Source organism: Octopus bimaculoides, chromosome Z (genome assembly GCF_046866305.1).
Source record: "Octopus bimaculoides isolate indiv1 chromosome Z, ASM4686630v1, whole genome shotgun sequence".
NCBI classification, from domain to species: domain Eukaryota; kingdom Metazoa; phylum Mollusca; class Cephalopoda; order Octopoda; family Octopodidae; genus Octopus; species Octopus bimaculoides.
The window spans coordinates 34069575-34087074 of record NC_142944.1 but is presented as its reverse complement, the minus strand read 5'-3'; the positions used below and the strand labels follow the sequence as shown (position 1 = coordinate 34087074).

At 35.7% G+C, this 17500-nt stretch overlaps 1 protein-coding gene across 2 annotated transcripts in view; it reads right to left on the bottom strand.

The window, feature by feature from the left end:
- LOC106875828 (protein sprouty homolog 1) overlaps positions 1–17500 on the bottom strand; it is a 96545-nt gene that overhangs the window by 1368 nt on the left and 77677 nt on the right. The window lies entirely within an intron of this gene.

The following is a 17500-nucleotide window of genomic DNA, read 5'->3' as shown; positions in this document are numbered from 1 at the left end:
TGAAGGCCAAAGTTGACCCTGGCAGAATTTGAACTTGGAATGTGATAAGCCAGAAGAAATACTGCAAAGCATTTTCCCAACATTCTAACAATTCTGCCAGTTTGCCATCACCTTTATCATTACAAAAGTAAACAATAATTAATGAAACTAACAGAAAGAAATAGCTTAAAGGTTTACTAGAATGAACATCAGGTTGTTTATATAAACATCATATAAAGTCATATCATACAACACTAACAACACAAAATGTTTAATTTTTGCATTCCTGTCCAACCTGTTTGAGTTTGCTTCCCAATCACATAGTTTGGAGTTCAGTCCTATTCCATGGCACCTTAACAAGTGTCTTCTAATACAGCCTCAGGCCAACCGGAAAAATATCATCATCGTTTAACATCCACCCTCCATGCTAGCATGGGTGGGATGGTTTGACAGGAGCTGCCAGGCAGAAACCTGCACCAGAAATTCTATGACTGTTTTGGCAGGATTTTTACAGCTGGATGCCCTTCCTAATACCAACCACTCAGCAGATATATATATATATATATATATACCATCCCACCCATGCCAGCATGGAAGGCAGACGTTAAATAATGATGATGACACACACAGATATATATATACTCTTTTACTTGTTTCAGTCTTTTGACTGTGGCCATGCTGGAGCACTGCCTTTAGTCGAGCAAATTGACCCCAGGACTTATTCTTTGTAAGCCTAGTACTTATTCTATCGGTCTCTTTTTCCCGAACTGCTAAGTTACGGGGGACGTAAACACACCAGCATCGGTTGTCAAGCGATGTTGGGGGGACAAACACAGACACACAAACATATACACATACATACATATATATATATATATATATATATATATATATATACATACACACATATATACGACGGGCTTCTTTCAGTTTCCGTCTACCAAATCCACTCACAAGGCTTTGGTCGGCCCGAGGCTATAGTAGAAGACACTTGCCCAAGGTGCCACACAGTGGGACTGAACCCGGAACCATGTGGTTGGTAAGCAAGCTACTTACCACACAGCCACTCCTACGCCTATATATATATATATATATATATATATATATATATATATACATATATATATATATATATATGTATATATATATATATATATATATATATTTGATTCTCATCATCACCATCATTTAATGTCCATTTTCCATGCTGGCATGGGTTTTTTTTTTCTACACTACATCTAACTTTCCTTTGCATCTTTACTCATCTTATAACACTCACTCACTCCTCCAGTAAAGTATTTCTTCCATTATTTTGTCCGTCTTAACCAGCCACATCCAACCCAAATATTCTATTTGCTTTATGTTCAAACTGACCAGATCAGGCCTCTCACACCTACCTAACATGTCATTCTGAAAACAAACTATCCCGTCTTCATTATCTTGAAGTTTTGCAACAATGTATGATTAATTTCAAAACAATGGGAATAAATTAGCCTTACACTTGACAGAATAATCTGAATGTTAACCCTTTCGTTACTGTATTTATTTTGAGATGCTCTGTGTTTCTTTCAATTACTTTAAATATAACAAAGAATTTAGCAAAATAACTTAGTTATCATTCAGCTAGTGTTAGGAACATTAATTGTGACTAAGGTTTGGTGGAAGATTTTAATTCAAAACTTATCAAAACAAGACATTTGTACTCAAAGCCAGAGCCGGTTTCAGCCGGGTTGGTAATGAAAGGGTTAAGGAAGGGTTATGCAAACCCAAAGGTAGTCTGTCCTCTACATGCTTGCTTAGTATGCTAGAAATAGTAAGGATTATGTTGGTTATATTTCAATGCCTATAATATACCTAACAGTCATACCAACAAATTCATTCTAATTTCACCTCCATCCAACTATGTTGGTGTAGCCCTTTTAAACTGCCACTGCCACTACCACTCATTCAACTCCTACTAACTTGAAATTGTATTCAAATTAGGGCAAGGGGAAGCTAGGATGAAATCAATTTTATCTTGGCTCCTATGATTTCAGATTACCTTTTCAAATCCTGCCCCAAATGTTTGTTGCTTTGGTAGCAAATAAAAAATGTTTTCTGTGTGTTAATGTGTGTGTGTATGTATACGTATTAGGTACACCATCACTATCATCATCATCATTTAACATCTGTAGTCCATACTGGCATACTGGAGAGCTGCTCTAGTCTGATTTGGCACATTTTCTATAGCTGGAAGCCCTTCCTAATGCCAGCCACTTCACAGAATATACTGTGGTGCTTTCACGTGGCACCAGCATAAGTGCTTTTTACATGGCACCGGCACAATATTCTTGCAAGCCAAGGAGGAGTGGCATTAACACTTACTCCACTTCTGCTGCTGAGTACAGGCCTTCTTGAGTACATATGTGTAAATCACAGAGATAGTTCTGAGCATCCACTTTCTTGGTTAAAGTTGAAAAAGTCACATTTTGTTTGATATACCTGCTCACTATTTATAAATAAGAAGTTAAGTAGGTATCCTGAGTAAAACACTGAAACCGAAGACTGGTCTTTGGAACTAAACAAGGTGTTTAGTATACTTGTAAATTAGCTTAACTTAGCAGCATTTTAATATCTGATCATTTGTAATTCCTTCTTTACAATCTGCCAAGCAGATATTTTACTTACTTAAGGCGGCGAGCTGGCAGAAACGTTAGCATGCTGGGCGAAATGTTTAACGGTATTTTATCTGCCACTACGTTCTGAGTTCAAATTCCGCCGAGGTCGACTTTGCCTTTCATCCTTTCGGGGTCGATTAAATAAGTACCAGTTACGCACTGGGGTCGATATAAACGACTTAATCCGTTTGTCTGTCCCTGTTTGTCCCCTCTGTGTGTGTAGCCCCTTGCGGGCAGTAAAGAAATAAGATATTTTACTTACTGCTGACTATACTGACAAAGGTTTATGACATCAATAAGTAAATTGACCTCAGAATAGGACCATTATTCAATAAGTGGGTATTTTTTGAGCCTTTGAAACTGCTCAAGGTTAAAAGATGCTCTGATAAAGAAGAAACCTAAAGGTTTTTGAAAGGAAATTTGACAAAGTTAAGAAAATTATGGTTCTGAAGAACATTATTGCCGAGATCTTGATACAAATCCAATTACATTTTGTTCAAAGTACAAATAATTCTTTAAGTTGGTTATTTTATTAGCATAGCCCTCTCTCTCCCTACCTTCCTCTCGTTCAAGGCAATAATATTTTGTGCTAAGGTACTAAATTTCCAGGTTAGAAAAAAAATCAGGTCACCAGTTAATGAGTGTAGCACATTAAAGCATGACTGTCAGATCAAAATAAAAGATGTTGCAGAGATAACAGATACTTATGGAACTTCTGTGTTGTTAGGGCGGTTGTAACAGAGGATAAGAGGTCAGCAGATAGGCTTAATCCAAGCTTACAGTTAAAATCCCCTTTTAGTTGAAGTGAAATCTTAGGAAAACACAACTAAGCTACAAACTAAATCTGCAGGTTACTTGGAAGCTAACATGGCTAATTATTCACAGTGAAACCATTGATAGATTTCTGAATTATATCAACATTGATAAGGTCACTCTGACCAAACAGGGTATGCAAAAATTTGATTTGTGAAGCCCACAAAGGAGATTCTATATCAGTTTCATTATCAATATTTTTACATCCATAAGAAAGGGTATCCAGCCATAGAAACCATGCCAAGGCAAACATAAGAGCTTGGTACAGTTATCCAGCTCACCAGCTCCTGTCAAACAGTTAAAACAATGCCAGCATGGAAAATGGATGTTAAATAATGATTTTTTTTCATGCATGCATGGGTTGAATGGGTCTTCTCTCACACAGTATCTTGTCACTTGTTGCATTCTTTAGTCATCTCTTCTGTGTGGGTCAACACCCCAAGATTAGCCAACACCACTTTTGTTCAAGTTTCCCTTTATCTTCCACTGCCATACTATCCTTCCGAATGAATCTCCTGACACTTATTCACCCATCTGTTAACATCAACCATACACATTATATGTATATATCTAACCAGCATACCTATCTTTTGTCTCTACTCATCTGTGCCCCAACACTCCATAATTTATGATCACTGGCACTTTACATTCAGCAGATCATGCTTGCTTCATTCTGTCCCAACCTTTACATGTCTTCTGCATTCAAGTACCTACATCCCACTTACAATGCAGCATTGTAGTTTGTACACATGCATCATACAATCTAATCTTCACTTGGAAACAGAAAGCCTCCATCTTAGCCAATAGAGGTAATAAGCTCCCTGACCTTTTCTCATTTTAGTCTAATTCTGATCACAGTCTTTTCAGAAAGAAGATATAACTTTTCACAACAATGGGTAGCACTGGATCGAAGTGGAGTAAAATCTTAAAAATATCATTTCTTCTAAATATAAGGTGACACAAAATGAAGAATTTACATGGCCCTGCTACAAATAGCAGACAAAAAGTCCCCTTTCAAATGACACCCCCACCATCTTAGGACATATCAGATCATGTAGTCTTACATAACTCTAAAAATAAATGGAATGATCATGGCTGGAATGCTGTAAATCATGGGTCTGTGTGGGAAGACTAAGGGAGGAATGGTATGTGTGTGCATGTGTGTGTGTGTGTGCATGCGTGTGTGTGTGTGTGTGTATATATATATATATATTATACACATACATATGTGGATGTGCTTTTATGCATGTTTGTGTGTGCATGTGTGTATACACACACATTAATATAAATGTGTATGTGTGTGTGTGTGGGGGGGATCCGGACCTTTATCCTCCTGCACAGATAGCAGCAGCACCAAACACACTTGTCCAATGAGTCCACAACTGTACTAGCTCATCCAATGGAAACCATACATAGCTGCCAGAAATCCCCCAAAGACCATTGTCTGTCAACAGGTGGAACTACCAAATGGAAGTGACACTGTACACAGTAACGAATGGCAACCGTAATGCACAAAACAATGATTTAACCTTTCCTTAAGTAAAAACTAATACTCCTTACAATTCCAGACCCAACTGCAAACTAGAGATTATTTTCTCAAAATTTCACCATATTTTGTAACGTGTGTGTGTGTGTGTGTGTGTGTGTGTGTGTGTTTGTGTGTATAATACATATATCCTTATAATCATCATCATTTAATGTCCATTTTTCATGCTGACATAGGTCAGATGGTTTGATGGGAGCTGACCAGCCAGAGAGCTGCCCAGGCTCCAATTGTCTGTCATGGTATGGTTTCTGTGGATGGATTTCCTTTATAATGCCAACCACTTTACAGTGTACAATAGTGCTTTTTATGTGCCACCATCACATGGTATTGGCACAAGTACTTTGTATATGGCAATGGCATGTATATATTCCCCTTCCCTCCCAAAAGAGTTTCCTTTCATTGTCTTGCAAGTACTTGGTGACCCTGTCAGCGCAGGTGCCACTCAAAAGCACCCAGTCCACACTGTAAAGCGGTTGGTGTTTGGAAGGGCATCCAGCTGTAAAAACCCTGCCAAAACAGTTACAGAAGCCTGGTGCAGGCTTCTGCCTGGCTGGCTCTTGTCAAACCATCCCACTCATGCCAGCATGGAAGGCAAACATTAAATGATAATGATCATGATCATTATCTATCGATCTACATACACACACGCATATATATATATATATAAATAGTAAATGAGTATATGCATATATACGTACAGGTATGTGCATACCGACATCCACCTGTATGTATAGGTGCATATCTGGGTACAGGACATTGCAAACAAAACGTAGACGAGAAAACACACAAGCCACATAGAGGACATTCTCCTTCATCAGCTACCCCCATTTTAACACCGGCGTTTCGAAGAGCTGGGCAGGACACATCGCTAAAACGGCTCTTCCCATGGACCGCAAATTAAATTTGTATACACAAATTAAACCTTGCCATGGAGGAATGTAGTGGCGGACAAAAAAACAAGACAGGAAAACAAACAGAAAAGGCTATACGGCCAGACAAGAAAAATTATATTTTTCACAAGTTATAAGGTGAAGGTGTGGTGGGGAATGCCCACGACCATCACAACTTCCATTTCACCCACTTCTGAAGAGAGTCCAATGGATATCTTTGTCATACACGACTGAAGAAATAACAGCCTTTTTGTTTTTTTGGTAGCAGTGCTGCTGGTCATGATGAGGTAGAGACAGGAATGGACAGAGGGGTGAATGGGTGAGTGGGTGACAGGCATATAGTAATTTTCTATTTTTTTTGTTTGTTTAACTATTGTAAAGTTGACCCATTCCCACTTCACCTGATTATCTTTCAAGGAACAGATAGCAATAAATGACATTTTTAAATGTTACAATAGATTATATCTTCACAGTAGGATGGCACCTGAGTGGTTAAATACCTGTAGAGTATAAGCACTATTATAAATTGAATGAAAAGGTAAGGCAGTGTTGCTGAAGAGTATAAAACAGCTTTTACAGATGAGTGATTCAGGAGGGGGGAGGGAGAAAAAGAAAAGAAAAAGATGAGAAAAAAGGAGAAAAATGAAATGAAATAAAATAATACTAAAAAAAAAAAGAAGAAAAAATTCCTGATTCAGCAATCCATGGAAGAGTAAATATGTTAAAAAGAAATTATATAAATAAAAAAAAAAAACAACAAAAAGGTGTCTAGCAAGCTAATTTTGCTGACATGTTAATCATTGAAAACCATGTGGTACTGAAATATATTGTTTGTGGAAGAGGGGGCGAGTGGGGTGGAGAAAAAGTGAAAAAAAAAAAGCAAACCCCAAAACAACAACACTGTCTCACACACACACACACAATCAAACCAAAAACAAGTGCAGGGTAACATTTAAAAATTAAAACTACCAGTGTTTACCAATTCTGAGAATTTGTTGTCACATCTTACTTACCCTTTTAAAGCCTAGCTAGGCTCATGGGCCCGGTTTCCATGGCGTATGTCCCCCCCTCCCCCAGCTGGACGGGACGCCAGTCCATCGCAGCTTTATTCAAGAAACAGGAAGAAAGAGAGAAAGTTGGGGCAAAAGAGTACAACAGGGGTCGCTACCACCCCCTGCCAGAGCCTCGTGGAGCTTAGGTGTTTCGCTCAATAAACACACACAACGCCCGCTCTGGAAATCGAAACCGTGATCCTCTGATTGCGAATCCACTGCCCTAACCACTGAGCTATTGCGCCTCCACGTTGTCACATAAGTATGATAAAATAAATCTGCAAGACATTTGGAACCCTAGCAGAGTTAGATTACAATAAAATTTGGGGAGGGGGCCTAATCCCTTTTCTTTCTCTCTCCAATTTTCTTCCATTTTTTTAAAAAAAATAACTTTTTCCTTCCCCATCAGTCCCAACAGTGTTAAACCTTAAACTGTTCTGATTGTCGATAATCTATTGTTCCATCTGAAGCATATATAATTAATATATATAATTAGCATAGACACAAAAGTTCCAATGCTTTTGATGTTACATGTTTAGTTAGAGATAGCAAGCCTTGTTATTAATATTCCATTATAATGTAAATATCACTTCAATCATTTTAAGCAAGGAAAGATATTTCATTCAGTCAAAGTACTCTGTCTTGTGAGTTACTTGGCAACCTAACCTAGTGCTGTTGCTATGAAAAAATACCTGGTCCATTGTGTTAAGTAGTTGGACTCAGAAAGGGTATCCAGATTTAGAAAGAATGCCAAAGCAGAATCCAACATAAGAAATGGACATTAAACAATGATGATGGTGATAAAAGATATGTATACCATATTTTCAAAATTAAAATCATGCAAGATATTTCTCATTCTTAGTTTACCTCCAAGGAATGCTTAAAACTCCTTTTCCTGTGTTTAAATCTTAACAACAATTCTGTACTGATTCTATTATAGAAAAGAAATGATAGGGGAAGAGATTAAGAGTTTTTCCTCTTTACTTTAATGAGTTCCTCACTTTCTCCTGAATGAATATAAACAAGGTTAATATTTTTGTTCTAATGTGTATCTCAAGACTGGCTAATTGAACCAATCCCATGTGGTAGTGTGGCATACAAGAAATTAAAGAGTTACGGCAATTTTCCAAATGGGATGGCCATGATTAAAACTCCTTAAAACTAAACAACCTGCAACTGTCTTTGCCAGATATCAATGTATCCAACTTAACAAAAGACCAAGTGGGACCATGAAACTGTACTGATACAGCCTAAGTCCTTGCTCCCTATCTCAAAGTGCTAAATCAGAACATCCTGTAGATGGTTCAAAATAACTTTGGCAGGTATCTTCCTCACCCTCATTGACTTGACATTCCATTTTTCCATGCTTGCATGGGTCAGAGAGAATTTGTTGAGATAGATTTTCAACAGCTGGATGCCCTTCCTGTCATCAACACTTGCCTTTTTTTCAAATAAGGTAGTATTTCCCTATGACCAGACATGTTCCAATGGAACATACAAGAACACCACTTGTATGATGATAACATTTTTTTACAACTATCACATGAAGTCAAGGTAAGAAGACAGTAGCACATGCATACACACACATATTCTTTCAACCCACCCGCAAAACTTTGGCCAGCCCAAGGCTATAGTAGAAGACACTTGCCCAAGATGCTACACAGTGGGACTGAACCTGGAACCATGTGTTTGGGAAGCAAACTTCCTATCACAGCTATACCTGTACCTACAATTATATTTTATTTAATTTGATGCAAAAAAACCCAAAAAAAACCCAAGGTAGTTGAAACTGATTACATCTACATTTATACAAAATAATGCTTATCCCTGCATTTACTAAGGAGGCAAATATTGGCCCAAATATGGCTGCTGGAAGGGTTTATTTGAATCTATGGGAAATGTAAACAGTAAAAACTGTGTAGACCTGCACAACAGGGGCTCTCAAGGAGAGAGAGAGAGAAAGAGAGAGAGAGAGAGAGAGAGAGAGAGAGAGAGAGAGAGAGACTGAGATAGAGAGAGAGGGAGGGAGAGAGAGAGAGAGAGACTGAGATAGAGAGAGAGGGAGGGAGGGAGAGAGAGAGAGAGAGAGAGAGAGAGAGGAAGAGAGAGAGAGAGGAAGAGAGAGAGAGAGGAAGAGAGAGAGAGTGTGTGGATTTATTTCTAACAAATGTTAGGTACAAATGAAATATTTTAATGCAGAAGGGGGCCACATCAAGGAACAATGGATAGTTTCTGTCTAACCAGTGTCATTCACAGTATGTGAGTGGCCCTGAGGCTTTAATAATGATATTTGGTCAAGATGATAAGCAGTGGGGCCAAACACAGGACCTTGTAGTTGCAAACGAACTTCTGAACCATTCAGCCATATTGCACCTTCAAACGAATATTGTAAATCACACACTCACACAGGGAAAGGAGAAATACAATTTAGCTGATTACAAAATTTTAAAAAATACTGTTGAATCACATGAAAATAAGGATTTCTTCATTTCCTTTTACAGAGAAATAATTGAAAATGTTACACTTGATTGGAATTCAATCTAATGAAAACTTAAAAGCAGATTATCATCAACTTACAGAAAAGGAAATATAAACATTTCAATTTCCTATAAAGCAATTAAATAACAAATGATTCCATATAAATTAAAGGAAAGTAGTTGCATATATGGGTTAAAGAGAAAAATGATCTACTAATTATAGAAGCAAACATAGACAAACATACTCAGCTCATTAACATGCTGGATGTAATTTCCATCTTAAAAGCAAAATTAAAATTGACATTTTTTTTTCTTCTTCATCAAAGAAGACCTCTCTCTCTTTCACATGAAACATGAAAATTGTTTTCTTTCTATGCCTTAATTAATTTGGTTCATTTTGCCAACTTCACAATAATAATTTTGATTGATTTTGTCATAAGGACAGCAATTTTATGGGGAGAGGTAATGTCAAAAACATTGCCCCCCAGTTCTTGTTTGGTACTTTATTTTATCGACCCTGAAAGGATGAAAGGCAAAGTTGACCTTAGAACATAAAGTGCCTGAAAAATTATTACCTTAATAATAATGATAATAATAATAAACCAGAACCTAGCCAATGAATTATAGAGGCTATGGAAAGTGCAAGTAAAATGTATTCCTGTAGTTATAAGTGCATTAGGAACTATCCCTAAAGATTTGAACAAATGGACAGAGGAAATAAGCATAAAACCTTAGGAAGGTTCTTGGCAACTAAGGTTACTTGTAGCCAGATGTTAAGAATTTTTCCAACAGTCTAATCAGTTGTGTGCAAAAGTAATAATAATAATTTTGGCACAAGGCCAGCAATTTTGAGGGAAGAGGGGGAAAGTCAATTACACTGACCTCAGTACTTGACTGGTACATTATTTAATCAATCCCCAAAGGGTGAAAAGCAAAGTTGACTTTGGTGGGGTTTGAATTCAGAATGTAAGGGGCCAGAAGATATGTTGCTAAGAACTTTATATGACTAATGATTCTGCTACCTTGCAACTGCAACTACTACTACTACTACTACTACTACTAATAAATATAATAATTTCAAATTTTGGCACCAAGGCCAGCAATTTCAGGGGAGGGGTTAAGTTGATTAAATCAATCCCAGGGCCTAATTGGCACTTATTTTATTGACCCCCTAAAAGATAAAAGGTAAAGTCAACTTGGTGAAATTTGAACTCAGAACAATAATGGATAAGATACCACTAAGCATTTTGCTTGATGTGCTTATGATTATGCCAGATTGCCACTTTAATAATAATAATATACATTTCACGTCTGAAATTTCTCGATTTGCTGCAAATAGAAACCAAACCTTCCTCAAATCACTGTAAAGTCTTAGGGAGGGGAAAAAAAAAACTTTGGATAACGTATTCTTAAATATTACTATTTCAGACATCATGATTATAAGTAGATTGATTAAAAGGCTATGCTTGGTCTGGGCTGACAAGGGTGGAGGGGCAGGGCTTCTGGGATGACAACGATAATAACAAAAACAAGAAAAAACAATTATCTAAAGCAGTGGTTCTCAACCAGGGTTGATTTAAGATTTTGCTGTTAAAATTATGCAGCAATAAACTGGTTATACTTCTACAATACACAAAACATTTTAACAATTTTTGTACAATTTCTAATAATATTTAATCATAAAAATATAACAGGAATTTTTAGACATCGGATTGTTATAAGGATCCTTCCCCCTGAGCAAAATAAGAATCAAAGTGGTCCATAGACAAAGAATGGTTGAGAACTACTGATCTAAAGCCATAGCAATAGAAAGATAGTTAAACTTTGTTCTTTGTCTTAAAATGCTGCTATAGTAATTTCTTATCTTTAGCACTTGGTCAGTACTAATCCACTAGGTTTGCGACCAAATGTGTTCCTACCATTATCATCTCATCCTATCTCTAAACTAGACATAATGAATCCAAGAGTATGTACATCATCCATTGGTGATAAAGTGTGATTTCACTGGGATCTGGATGCTAGCACTAGACTTCTACTACCCACATACACAAAATTCATCCTATCATTTGTTCAATTCTATCCCTCCTTTTTTTCTCATCTCTTTACTAATTCCTCTGCTCTGCTCTTCTCTTATTTATCATTTCTCATCCCACAGTCTTGGAACATCACCCAGTACTCTTTATTTTGTACTACTTCATTTATAGAGGAGTGACGTGTAGATATTCATTTACTAGGATGAAGTGAGAATCATAGTTGCATTAGTATTACATGTGATAAGACAAGTAAAGTAAAGAAAAATATTTTTGCCTCTGTTGGTGGTTTAACCATAACTTTACTTCTTCAAACTTTCAAGTAGAAATAAAATAATAATGAAATGAAAACTAATTTGCAAAATATTTATTAAATTTAAATTAAAGATGAAAAAAAGAAAAAGAATAGTCAAGATGGTAATATGGTTGTGTGGTTAAAAAGTTCATTTCTCAACCATATGATTTCAGGTTCAATTCTACGGCTAAGTATCTTGCCTAAAGTTACAGTTTTAGGCTGACCAAAATCATATGAGAGGATTTGGTAAACACAGAATGTAAAGACAGATGTAATAGTGCTAAGCATTTCGCCTGAAGTGCTAATGATTTTGCAGCTCACTACTTAACTAATAATAATAATAATAATAATAATAATAACAATTCTTTCTACTAAAGGCACAAGGCCTGAAATTTTGGGGAAGAGGAGTAGTGAATTACATCAACCCCAGTGCTTGTCTGGTACTTATTTTATTGACCCTAAAAGGATGAAAAGTAAAGAAGATCCTGGTGGAATTTGAACTCAGAATGAAACGCCGCTAAGCATTTTGTCCAGCACGCTAACAATTCTGACATCTCACCACCTTAATAGCAATAATAATGATAATATAATAATCCCTTCTATTATAGGCACAAGTCCTGAAGTTTTGGGGGAGGAGACTAATCAATTACGTCGACCCCAGTGTTTCACTGGTACTTAATTCATCAACGCTGAAAGGATGAAAAGCGAAGTTGACCTTAGCAGAATGTGACCTCAGAACATCAAAGCAAATGAAATACTGCTAAGCATTTCACCTGGTGTGCTTACTATTCTGCAACTCACTGCTTTAATAATAATAATAATAATAATAATAATCATAAACATCAGGATTTGCTGAAAGTACTTGTACTTTTAGTGGAACATATTGCTGCATATTGAATACTGATAAAATAGGAAGAAAAAAAAACAACTACAAAAAATAAAAATAAAAAACTGTAGGCATTTATAGTGATCATACAAATAAGATGACAAATTATGTTTAGCAGAGTTGTCTGCTGTCCTAACAAACCTGTTATACCAGCATTAACTGTCCACATATGGAGCAGATTATCACATACATACACACACACACACACACACAACCTTTCATTTGTTCTATATATTCATCAAACCAATAGTCAATACCAACTGCCTATCCATTTTTTTGTTTTTTAAAATATACATCTATCTTGTTGTATCTGTCAATTTATCTATCTTTTGTTGTAGGTCTAACAATTTAAATATGTAGCAAGCTTTAAAAAGCCTGTCTGTCTACATCTATGCAAGCTAACTAGTTATATAGCTAGCTATAAGTTTAAGTTTTGTTTGTTTATCTATCCTTCCATCTAATTATAAACTTGTTTATCTACCTAACTATTTATCTATCTAGCTTTCTATCTAGTTATAACATTTAGACAGCTAGCAATAACTCAATGTACCCACTTAGCTATCAGTCAAATCTATTCTCCTAGCCATCCATCTATCTGTATGTCTGTCAATTTGGCTATAAACATGTCAAGTTACATATCTACCTACTTAGTAACCAATCTACCAATTTTCTGCCTATCAGGCAGCCTGTTTAGATTTAAATCTTGTCTCTCTCCCCTCCTCTTTACACATCCATGCGCGCACGCACGCACACACACACACAATGGTATCTATTTTTTTTTTTTGTAGATGTATAGGCATTCTTTGAACAAAAATGTTTTTTTGGTTTCTCTGGATAATTTAAGCACACCAGAAAATGTCCAGAATGGAAGAATTATTATGACAGTAAATTTTGTTAAGTCCTTTAGACCATTTCCACCATCATGACTAAGGCCATACAACAGCACTAACATCAGATGAAGATTCTTTGAGAAATACGTCCATCTGGCCTACAGAAAATGAAGTTCGAGTCCTGTAGGTAGTTTCCAGTTTTTGTTTTGTCCAAGAGATTTTCAGCCCAATGAATGAAAAGCTATTATAACTGAATTCACCGACAGGTACATCATTCATTAAGACTTATTTGCATATTTCTCGATGCTTCTATTTGCTTTCTAAATGTAAACATACTTTCTCATTGGTAAGATGAAAAAACATTTAATTTGATGAAAGAAAGACAGGCAGCTACTTTAGTGTAACTGGAAGCATGTTTATCCAGATTTCAGAATATGCATGCTCAAGTCCTGCAAGCAGAGCTACCCATTGTTTTTTTTTTCCACCCCCAAAATTTTAACCAAATATGTCGTAGGCTGTTATTTATAGCTGAATTCACTATGAGATACATTGCTTAAAAAGTCATTACATATAAAAGTATATCTATATATATAATCATCATTGTTATTTTAATGTCAACTTTTCCATGCTCACATGAGTCAAATGGAATTTTGTCGAGGCAGATTTTCTAGTCTGATGTCCTTCTTGTTCCCAAACTCCCAACTGTTTCCAAGTAAGGTAATAAATATTTCCCCATGGTCAAGCATATTTTTATAGAAGATGATAAACAAAGGATAATGCTTGCACAATAGTGACACTTGATTACAGATATCATGCAATGTCAAAGCAAGGACAGCCACACACACACACACACACACTAAAACAAGATTGGAAAAAAATTTTGGATAATATATTCACCATTACAAATGTTTCATTTGCTAAAAGTACTCATGACGGTACCACATAAAAAGACTTGTGCAGTGCCACGTAAAAGCACCCATGCAGCAACATGTAAAAATGCCCATATGGCAACATGTAAAAGCACCCATGCAGAGCCACATAAAAGCATCCAGCAGACTCTATAAAGTGGTTGACATTAGGAAGAGAATCCATCTGTAGTAACCATGCCAAATCAGAGTGGAGTCTGATGCAGCTCTCCAGCTCAGGTCAAACTGTCCAATCCATGCCAGCAGGGACAATGGATGTTGATGATGATGATAAGTTACAAAATTGTACATATAGGAAAAACATGTAAGATATTTCCTATTAGCATATGAAATATATGTAATGGTAAATAAATAATACCAAAAATTTTTTCCAATCACAATAACATCTACATTCAATTTTGGAGTACTGGAATATGCAGATGTGCTTCACAAGGAAATATTTTGGATTACAACCCTATTTACATAGATTGACCGTTGACTGAACACTATTCAATTTTTTTTTCTCCGTGTTTTTCTCCTTGTCTCCGTATTCTTTCTGTTGAAGAGCGTAGCTCGAAACGTCAAAGACTTTCCGTATTCCCGAGCGTCATACTAATATATACTTTTGTTATTTACACCACCTGTCCTCGTCTGTTGTTATTATTTGTATATTCTCCCATATATATATATATATGTGTGTGTGTGTGTGAACTTTCTGTCCGGCAGTTGCCATGATAGATCGCTGACCACAACATACAAATTTTTTTTCTCCGTGTTTTTCTCCTAATTCTTTCTGTTGAAGAGCGTAGCTCGAAACGTTAAAGACTTTCTCTATTCCCGAGCGTTAAACTAATACATCCTTTTGTTGTTTACACCACCTGTCCTCGTCTGTTGTTTTTTTCGTAAATTCTCCCATGTATATATATATATATATATTCTTCTCTGCAGTTATGTAGGTTCTTCTGGGTATTTTTTCCCCCAAAAGGCCAGTTTCATCACAGATGAATACCAGTTGTGCAATGTACCCTCAGCTGCGATGAGCTGATGGAATTCATGCATGAAATCTTCAGCTGCCTTCATGTCAGAGTTTGCTGCTTCTCCATATCTGACAACACTATGAACACCAGTCTTCTTCTTGAAATTACCAAACCAGCCCCGACTGGCCTTAAATGCGTCTGCTGATGTCTCCTCTGTCAATGTTCCAGGGTTTTGCTTCAGGAGATCCCCATCAGTGCTCATGCTTTCTTGCAGATGATGGTCTCCATAATCGTATCCCCTGTGAGTTGCTTCTCATTGATCCACAGGAGAAGCAATTTTTCCATCCTTTCATGGACAGATGTACGTTGCTTAGAGAGCCTGGAGACACCCTTTGCTGTTGTAACAGCCTTGATCTCATTCTTTTTCTTCAGGATGGCGCAAATCATCAACGTACTTCACTTATGCACTCCTCTCTAATGTTTATCAATGATTGCCTTCCTCAATTTTATCATAATCAGCTTTTTCTTCTTCTCAGCACTGTCCTTTGCACAAACCTTCTTTGGACCCATAGCTAACACAACTAATTATTATAAAATGATAGCAAAAAATGCACTAAACTAAACAAAAACACTGGGTAAAACACAATAGGGATGCTGCCGCAATGAGGTAAACATGTGAACTGAGCAAGCAAAGACTGGGCTTGTTGTGAGAATGTGAGCTCAGTGCTGACTAGTGGTTGCTTGTATGAAACCCACTCATATTGTGGATTTCTGCTCATACTTAAAGACAAAAATCTGCATGAGTCTCGGCTCGTACAGCAAATTACTCGTAGTGTGAGATTCTACTGTGTTTATATATTTTTATGTGTATATTTTTAATGTATTGATTACTCTATATATTTTTAATATGTTTGATGTATTGAATATACTTTCAGAGAAATTCATGCATGTTGGGTCTAGGGTTGAACAAATATAAATGTATATGTGAACTTGATTTGCCTAACTTTAATTCTTACTTCTGCATTATATATACAAACACACACACACACACATATATATACACATACATACACACACATGATGAGCTTCTTTCACAAAATTTTGGTCAACCCAGGACTATAGAAGACAACTACCTAAGTTGCCACACAGTGAGATTGAACCCAGAGTAAAGTGGTTAGGAAGCAAACTTCTTACCACACAGTTATGCTTGCACCAATATCTATACCAGTGCCTACAGTAACACATGCATGTGTAAGTGTATACACACACACACTATGTATAATTGTGTGTGTGAGTGTCAGAAATCTGATGCAGTCTTCTCTTGTCAAACCATCCAACCTATGCCAGCATGGAAAGCAGATGTTAAACAGTGATGATGATGATGTGTATGTATATGTGTGTGTGTGTCTGTGCATATGTGTACAGATTTTGTATATTAAGAAAAAGGAGATTCATCACGAATGATTTCTAATAGAAAATTCATGCTTTTATATATATGTGAGTTAGTTGAACAAAATTTGGAGTTGAATCTGTTTTCTTGAGTTTTGGAAATAGGGTCTTTTGAGACTGATTAATCGAGATGTTCTTGTCACTTTGAATCTATATGTGCATGTATACATGTGTGTGTATGTACGTATCTTGTGAGTTTTTAAAAAAACAAAAACAAATAAAAAGGAAGAAGGGAGAGGAAGAAATAAAGAATGGGGTGTTTTTCTGAGATGGTTGAAATTGATCTACGTGAGTGTGTGTATATAAATATACATGAAGGACTTTCACATAGTTTCCATCTATCAGTTCCACTCACATATATATATATACATATATATATATAATATATATATATATATATATAATATATATATATAATATATATATATAATATATATATATAATATATATATATAATATATATATATAATATATATAATATATATATATAATATATATAATATATATATATAATATATATATATATATATATAATATATATAATATATATATATAATATATATATATATATATATAATATATATATATATATATAATATATATATATATATATAATATATATATATAATATATATAATATATATATATAATATATATAAATAATATATATAATATATATATATAATATATATAATATATATATATAATATATAT